General features: G+C 36.5%; 1 protein-coding gene and 1 pseudogene across 1 annotated transcript in view; one reads left to right on the top strand and one right to left on the bottom strand.

The window, feature by feature from the left end:
• The window catches only part of EYS (eyes shut homolog), a 294,766-nt gene that overhangs the window by 48,529 nt on the left and 237,894 nt on the right, over nt 1-8,343 (top strand). The gene's annotated exons all lie outside the window — the stretch shown is intronic.
• Nucleotides 7,275-7,710, bottom strand: LOC114036442 (annotated as a pseudogene).

Below are 8,343 nucleotides of genomic sequence, written 5' to 3'. Positions count from 1 at the left end.
ATAGATAGATAGATAGATAGATAGATAGATAGATAGATAGATAGATAGATATAGATAGATAGATAGATAGAGGGCACAGGGTGAGTTGAAGATGAAAGGGTCATATCTGGAGAATAAAATTAAGGGGTGAGAGAGGATTGTACTAAGAGAAGGAGAAAGGGAAAGGTAGAATGGGGTAAATTATCTCACAAAAAACATACAGAAAAGAAAAGGCTCTTACAGTGGAGGGTAAATGGGGGAAGGTGAGAGGGAATGAGTGAATCTTATTCTTATAGGATTTGACTTAAGGAGGGAATAACATATACACTCAATTGGGTATGGAAATCTGTCTTACCCTACAGGAAAACAGGAGGGGAAGGTGACAAGAGAGTAGGGGGATGATAGAGAGGAGGGAAGATTAGGAAAGTCTTGATTATTTGACAATGTAAAGGTTTAAAGTACAAAACAATTTATTTACAGGTATCCAGAAACTATTATCTAACTTGAAGATGAAGCACATAATAGAAATTGGTGGGGTAATTTATGTGTGCTTTTTATTTATTTTTTTTTTGTTTCCCTGCAAAATTTGAAAGAGATTTTAAATACCCCGAGGGAAGAAACTGGTTATATCTGGAAAGGAGATGGGAATGACCAAAAGTTGTTTCTTTGGAAATTGTTTATAATTCCTTCAATATAATACAGATCCTCTTTACCTGGAATATGACAAAAGCCTGATAAGGGTTGGTTGTTTTATTAAATTAACTTGTATTTTTATGAACTTAAAATAGCTTGGTAACAATTACTGTTTTCTTTTTGCCTCCATAACACTTAAATACTTGTGCATTAATTTTACAAAAGGTTTCTCTTGCTCTATTCTATTCATGGAAACTAAACTAGTACAATAACAAACAGAAAAGGGTTATGGGAGTTAGCCACATCAATGGACTTGCTTGTGTCATTTGCTTTGACCAGACATGGATTGCATAGATATGATCTAACATTAGGTGTTTCATAAAATTATAGACTTACAAGTAGAAGGGAATAAAAAGTGGTCCAACTAGATCATTTTACAGAGAAGAAAACTGAGTCCAGGGGATATATAGTAAATCTAGGGTAACACTGGTTATAAGTAATCAATTGTATGAATGTAGGCAAATTAATTAACAAATCTATAAAGAAGCATTTATTTAGCATTAGTTACATGTTGCCAGACAATATATTAAGTAATGGGGTTATAAATACAAAAAGAAAAAAAATCCATATTCTGAAGTAGTTTACAAAGTCAGTATTATTTTTATTGTAATATTGAAATACCTCAATCTGCCTGCCTCAGTTCAATCACACACGGTATTGTTACAGTATTCCTCATGCACCTCATTCTCCTTAGTAACATCATGGTTCATATTTGGCATTGTATCTGATAGCTCTTTGAAAGGGAAGAGAGTACTGGAAGTATGGCTGTCATTATATGAATTTTCTCTAATGGGTCTTAGGACTAAGGGAAACAACTTTCAATCATAACATGATGTAGGATATTTTGGATCCAGAAGTGGATTTGTGTGGTACGCATTAAGGAGTACTTTCTATTCTCTTAATAGGCATTAGTCCCCTCTCATTCTAAATTGATTCTTTGTTGGCAGAAAGTACAAGGCATTGCCTCATTATTGGATGGGGTGCTGAGAAGAAAATGCCATTGAAATTACAGTTTAGTTTGCCCAGAATTAATACATAAGGTTTCTGGAATTTGATTCTTGACCATATTTACATATTTATCTCCCTTGCTAATTTAATATTAAAGAATATCCTCTGGGCATTACCCAGGGCTAATTTCATTTGTATGACCATAGGGAGTACTGAAGTACTAGTTTTGTTTTTTTTATTCTTTTTGGCCAGCTGCTAATGAAATAGGATCATCATGACTCTTACTTTCCTTTTCAAGTCTTTTGGCTGTGTCTTTTGGCAGCCCTTGAATAGCTGCTGGGAATCTTCCTTTTCCTTATGATAGATCAAGAGTTCTTTGAGACACCATTCTTCCAACCCATGTTTGTTTCTTGGATCGGCTCTAACTTGAAGATGAAGCACATAATAGAAATGGTTCTGTAATCTTTATTTCTCTCTTTTCATATTTATCAGGATTTGAGAAGTCCCTGTCCTCTCATGGTCAGTGGGTTGAAGAAAGTACTAATGTTTATATTCTTTAAAGGAATAAATATGTATATTAGAATCATTAATAATTCTATTTTCATTATGTGAGTCATTTTTGTTAAGCTAAAATATCTGTGACTTAGCTAAACTTTCCTTTATGGTTTGTGTGCCTAAAAAACTCTTTTTAGATTAAAAGTATGTGGTTAGTTAAAGGGGTACAGTTCTTCAAATACACTAAGAACAAGGCCAAAGTATGACAGCTGCCAAAACATCCCCAAAGATTTGGGGCAGCAGCTGATTTGATAAATAATAGGATGAAGCAGGGGTAATTTTCTTTTTAGCTTGGTAAGAGTCAATGGAATAAATTCCTGATAGATAGATAGATATAAAATAGAATAAAATGAGGACTTAGGTACAAGGTTGGTTACATTTGAATTTTTTTTTCAAAATGAAAAATTACCTATTTCAAGTGTCTCCAGAAAATGTCATTCCCTTTCCCCCCTGATTCAATGGAATGGTCCCCATATCTGTCCATCCTTTTTCTTTCTTTTTTTTTTTTAATTTCCAAGATGGATAGCTTTGTAGAGATACCGACAAATTCTTTTTAAACATCCTTCTAATTTTTACCAAAAATGAGGTTTGACTTTCAGGATTGTATCCTAAGATATAACAATGCTGGGCTTTGAACCAAGAATCTTGATTATTGAAAAAAAACAGAAAAGCATAGGGTAAGAAGTATCATTTCATCATAATGACTAAAGTTCTGGACTTGAAGGGAACATGTGTTGGTTAATGAAGAAAGGCCAAATGGGAGGTTGATCTGTAGCTGTAGGTCACAGGATTCTATCCTTGATCCTCTTCATTTGCAGTAGATAACATGGATGAAAGCAGAGATGAGATATTTATCAAATTTGTGGATTTTATAATGCCAGAGGACTACTTAACACAAGTGGTAGAAAGAATATACAACAATAAAAATAATATTCTTTTATTAAGAATATACTATGTACAAAGCACGATGCTACGTGATGGTAAAAGGAAGAAAGACAAAAATGTAGTTCCAGCTCTCAAGGAGCTCACATTCTAATGGGAAATACAACAATGTAACAATGTTATTGTTTAATTGTTTTTCTATCATGTCTGACATTTCATGACTCCAATGGGGGTTTTCTTTGCAAAGATACTGAAGTGGTTTGCCATTTCCTTCCCCAACTCATTTTACAGATGAGGTAACTGAGGCAAACAAGGTTAAGTGATTTGCCCAGGATCACACAGCAAGTAAGTGTCTGAGGTGGAATGTGAACTCAGGAAGAGGAGTCTTCCTGACTCTAGCATTCTATCCACTGTGCCATCTAGCTCCTCAACATAATAATAGCTAACATTTACATAGTGTTTACTATTTGCCAGACAATGTGCTAAGCACTTTATAATTATTATCTCATTTGATCCTCACACAACCCTGGGTGCTAGGTGCTATTATTGTCCCTATTTTATAGATAGGGAAACTGAGGCAGGCATAGGTTAAGTCACTTGCTCAGAGTCACAGCTAGGAAGTATTTGAGACTGGATTTAAATCAGATCTTGACTCCAGGCCCAGAACTATCTGTAAAATCCTCCCTGACACCACACTCACAAACATAGTGAATGGCAAGGCTTTAAGAGTGGGAAAGAGAATTGGGGAAGAGCTCCTGCAGAAAGTAAGATTTGAACTGAGTCTTGAAGGAAGGTAGGAGGCAGAAGAGAAGAGAGAGTATTCTAGGCATGGGAGATATCATGAAAAAGGCAGAGAGATAGAAGATTATGAGGTCATATACAAGAAACAGCAAGAAGGAGTCACTGAAACATAAATTACACAGAAGACTGGAAAGGTAGAAAGGGTCAAGTTAGAATGGGCTTTAAAAGACAAACAGAAAATTTTATATTTCATCCTAGAATCACTGGATTTTATTGAGGATAGATAGGGTGTGGCATGATCAGTTCAGCACTTTGGTAGCTCGGTGGAGGATGGACTGGGGTATGGAAAATATGAGGGAGGGAACCAAAATGGTATTGCAACCAGAAGATTCCAGGCCTGAGGAGCTGAGGGCCACAACCAGCATGACAGCTTTATGAGAAGAGATGTATATAAGAGATTTTTGTGAAGACAGAAATGATAATACTTCAGATGAGACCAGACATGTAAGATGAGTGAAAATAAAGAGTTGAGGATGGTATCAAGGTTATAAGCCTGGGTAACTGGGAAGATGGATGACCCTTCAATAGTAACAGAGGAGTAGGAATCCCAATAGATTGCTGTCCCTCTCCCATTCGCATCCCTGAACAAACAAAAATAGCACACCAGAACAGATCCTGGAATAGTGGGGCAAGTGGAAATGTGGGGTGGACCAGTCTTTTGATACAGGAGACTTAAAGGATCAACACACAAGAACTGCATCACTCATAAAAGGGGAACACAGTCCAGGATAAGAAGCATCCCAGCAATTTGGTGGCAGTCTCCATCTCAACAAACAAGTGGGAGATCCTGAGCCCCAGAGCAGGAAAGCAGACAAATGCCAACACCAGGACCCCTCCACATGCCTTACCACATTCAGGGGAACCAGCAGACTCCAGCTTGGAGAACCACTATGTGCACCCACACTGTCCCATAGTCAGATGTCCTCCAGCAGGCTCAGCAAAACCCTGGGAAGGTAGGCATACTCCAGCAGGCAGACAACCATGTCCTTCAGTACAGCCCCAGATGGGCAGGCATACTCCAGCAGTGGACTTCCAAGTGCTTCAGTGCAGCCTCATGGAAATGCAGAAAAACCTAACTTGGCCTCAGCACATGCCAGATACTACCACTAGGAACCCAGCTCAGCACCAGGCAAGCTGCCAGACACCTACAGCCTGCAGCGGCAGACACCTAAGGACCCAGGGCTTCTGAGTACTGGCTAAGAAATAGAGTGGTGGATCAGTGGAATAGGTTAAGTATGCAAGACACAGGAGTCAATGACTATAGTAATCTACTATTTGATAAACCCAGGCTTCTGGCATAAGAACTCACTCTTTGACAAAAACTGCTGGGAAAACTGGAAAAGAGTATGGCAGAAACTAGGCATAGATCAAAATCTCACACCATATAGCAAAATAAAGTCAAGATAGGTTCATGATTTTGATTTAAGGCTGATACTGTAAGCAAACTGGGGAAGCAAGGAATAGTTTACCTATCAGATATATGGAGAACATAAGAATTCATAACCAAACAGGAGATAGAGAACATTATGAAAAGCAAAATGGATAACTTTGATTACATTAAATTGAAAAGTTTTTGCACAAACAAAGCCAATGCAACAAAGATTATAAGGAAAGTGGAAAATTGGGAAAAAAATTTACAACCAGTCTCTTTGATAAGGACCTCATTTCTAAAATACATGGAGAATTAAGTCAAATTTATAAGAATACAAGTCATTCACCAATTGATAAATAGTCAAAGGCTATGAACTGGCAGTTCTCAAATGAAGAAATTAAAACCATCGATAGTCATATGAAAAAATGCTCTAAATCACTATTGATTAAAGAAATGCAAATAAAAACACCTCTGAGGTACCACATCACACCTATCAGTTTGGCCAACATGAAAAAATAGGAAAATGATAAATGTTGGAGAAGATATGGGAAAATTGGAACACTAATGCATTGTTGGTGGACTTGTGAAATGATCCAACTATTCTGAAAAGAAATTTGGTACTATGCCCAAAGGGCTATAAAACTGTGCATACTCTTTGGCCTAGCAATAGCCCTTTTAAGGTTGTATCCCAAAGAGATAATACAAATGGCAAAAGGAGCCACATGTATAAAAATATTCATAGTAGCTCTTTTTGTGGTGACAAAGAATTGGAAATTGAGAGGATGCCCATCAATTGGGGAATGGCTGAACAAATTATATTATATGAATGTAATGGAATGCTATTGTGCTATAAGAAATAATGAGCAGGCTGACTTCAGAAAAACCTGGAAAGACTTATATGAACTGATTCTGAATGAAGTGAACAGAACCAGGAGCATGTTGTACACAGTAACAGCCACATTGTGTGATGACTAACTTTAATACACTTACCTCTTATTAGTAGTGTAAGGATCTAAGACAACTCCAAAAGACTCATGTTGGAAAATGCTATCTTTTTTTGTGTCTTCTTTCTCATTGTTCCTCCCATTGGTTCTAATTCTTCTTTACAACATAACTAATGTGAATATGTTTAATATGAATATATACATAGGGCCTATATCAGATTGCTTGCTGTTTTGGGGAGTGGGAAGGAAAAGGAGGGGGAGAACATTTGGAACTCAACATCTTATGGAAGTGAATGTTGAAAACTAAAAAGAAATGAATTGATTTAAAAAAATAGTAAGTAGGTGGACTTCAGAAAAACCTGGAAAGACTTGCATAAACTCATATTTAGTGAAGTGTGTAGAACCAATAGAACACTGTACACAATGAGAGCAACATAGTTCAATGACTGACTTTGTTACATGTAGCTCTTCCAGAAATGCAACAATCTAAGACTATTCCAAAACTCATAATGGAAACAAAGTCTGAATGCAGATCAAAGCATAATATTTTCTCTTTTTTTGTTGTTATTTTTTTTTGTTCTTTTCTTTTTCATGGTTTTCCCTTTTGTTCTAATTTTTTCTTTCACAACATTACTAATGTGGTAATATTTTAATATGACCATACATGTATATCTTATATCAGATGGTATGCCATTTTGGGTAGGGGGGAAGGGAGGGAAATTTTAGAACTCAAAATCTTAAAAATGCAAATGTTGAAAACTAAAAATAAATTAATTAATTAATTTTTAAAAAAGCAACAAGAGTTAAGGAGAAGAGGCATTTTAGAGGAAAAGATAATGAGTTCTGTTTTAGACATATTAATTTTTAGATGCCTACAAGAGGTCCAGTAATCCAAGAAGGAAGTTGGTTATGTGAAAATTAAGTTCATGAAAATGGTAGGACTGGATATATAGATTTTATTTTTGTAGTTATTTTTAGTTTTTGCTTTAAATAGTATTTTTCCCACAATTACATTTCAAGAAAATTTTTTAGCATTTTTTTTGTAGCAAAACACAGCGTGTTTAATAAAGACATTTGTTTTATTTGATAACATTGGATTTTTATGCCATAAGGACACAGGCTCCACCAACACCTGGATTTTTTCCTCTGCTCTTCTGCTGAAGAACTTTGCCTTCACGATGACTGGATGCTTGGGGAGTTTCCCTTTTCCTAGATCTTTGACCCCACAACATCAATGATAAGGGCAAGCCCCTCCTTGTTTTTAGCAGCATTAATCCTGGTCTGCTCACTGACCAGTGTACACAGCTTATCAAGGTTGACAGTTGGGCAGTAACTTTAGTTCTTCTTCAAGTGGTAATGCCTCATACCCACTTTCCCAAAGTATCCTGGATGATATTTGTCGAAGTTGATTCAGTGATGGTGCAGCCATCCTTCATTGCCGTGGCTTCCAAGGTGCTTCCGGTGCTTGCGGATGCACTGGTGGCCATGACTGACTTGCCTGTGGAGCTTCCATGTCTTCCTTCGTCGGAATGACATGTCGCAGGCCGCCGCAAAAAAGAAAAGCTTAGCATTCATTTTTACAAAATTTGTAGTTCCAACTTTTTCTCCCTTCCTCCCCTCCCCTCTTCTGAAAATGGTAGGCAGTTTGATATAGTTTATGCATATGCTATCATGTAAAACATTTCCATATTCATCACAGTTGTGGAAGAAGAAACAGATAAAAAAGAAAATAAAACAAGAGAATGAATAAAGTAAGTGAAAAAATATGCTTTGATCTGCATTCAGAGTTCACCAGTTTTTTATTTGGATATGGATAACATTTTCTTTTGTAAATCCTTTGTACTTGTCTTGGATCATTGAGTTGCTGAGAATAGCTGAGTCATTCATAGTTGCTCTTCACACTATGTTGCTGATGCTGTGTACAGTGTTTTCCTGATTCTTCTCATTTCCCTTTGCATCAGTTTGTATATGTGTTTCCAGATTTTTCTGAAATGTGTCTGTTCATCATTTCTTATCACACAATAGTATTCCATTACATTCATATACCACGGCTTGTTCAAGCCATTCCCCAATTGATGGACATCCCCTCAATTTAGATATAAATATTTTAGGATCATGTACTTAGAGATGATAAATGTGCCCATAGGACTTGATAAGGTCACAAACTTC

The sequence above is a fragment of the Vombatus ursinus genome, unplaced genomic scaffold (assembly GCF_900497805.2).
Source record: "Vombatus ursinus unplaced genomic scaffold, bare-nosed wombat genome assembly UNPS02009835.1, whole genome shotgun sequence".
NCBI lineage: Eukaryota > Metazoa > Chordata > Mammalia > Diprotodontia > Vombatidae > Vombatus > Vombatus ursinus.
This window is presented reverse-complemented; position numbering and strand designations above follow the sequence as displayed.